General features: G+C 59.4%; 1 protein-coding gene across 1 annotated transcript in view; it reads right to left on the bottom strand.

Annotated features, from left to right (window-relative positions):
• KLHDC4 (kelch domain containing 4) overlaps positions 1–537 on the bottom strand; it is a 55,307-nt gene that overhangs the window by 1,695 nt on the left and 53,075 nt on the right. The window lies entirely within an intron of this gene.

Consider the following 537-nt stretch of genomic DNA (forward strand, 5'->3'; position numbering starts at 1 on the left):
ATGTTTCCTGCGTGCCCCTGAGAGGTACCCGCATCCTTGCTGTGAGCGCTGTGTGAGTTACCTGTGTCTTCCCGAGTTACCCTGTCCCACTGTTTCCTGCGTGCCCCTGAGAGGTACCCGCATCCTCACTGTGAGCGCCATGTGAGTTACCTGTGTCTTCCCGAGTTCCCGTGTCCCACGTTTCCTGCGTGCATCTCACTGAGAGGTACCCGCATCCTCACCGTGAGCGCCGTGTGAGTTACCTGTGTCTTCCCGAGTTCCCGTGTCCCATGTTCCCTGCGTGCCCCTCACTGCGAGGTACCCGCATCCTTGCTGTGAGCACTGTGTGAGTTACCTGTGTCTTCCCGAGTTACCCTGTCCCACTGTTTCCTGCGTGCCCGAGAGATACCCGCATCCTCACCGTGAGCGCTGTGTGAGTTACCTGTGTCTTCCCGAGTTCCCATGTCCCCACTGTTCCCTGCGTGCCCCTCACTGAGAGGTACCCGCATCCTCACCGTGAGCGCCGTGTGAGTTACCTGTGTCTTCCCGAGTTCCCGT

Source organism: Orycteropus afer, unplaced genomic scaffold, assembly GCF_000298275.1.
Source record: "Orycteropus afer afer isolate SDZICR_OR568_19922 unplaced genomic scaffold, OryAfe1.0 scaffold00057, whole genome shotgun sequence".
Classification (NCBI taxonomy): Eukaryota; Metazoa; Chordata; class Mammalia; order Tubulidentata; family Orycteropodidae; genus Orycteropus; species Orycteropus afer.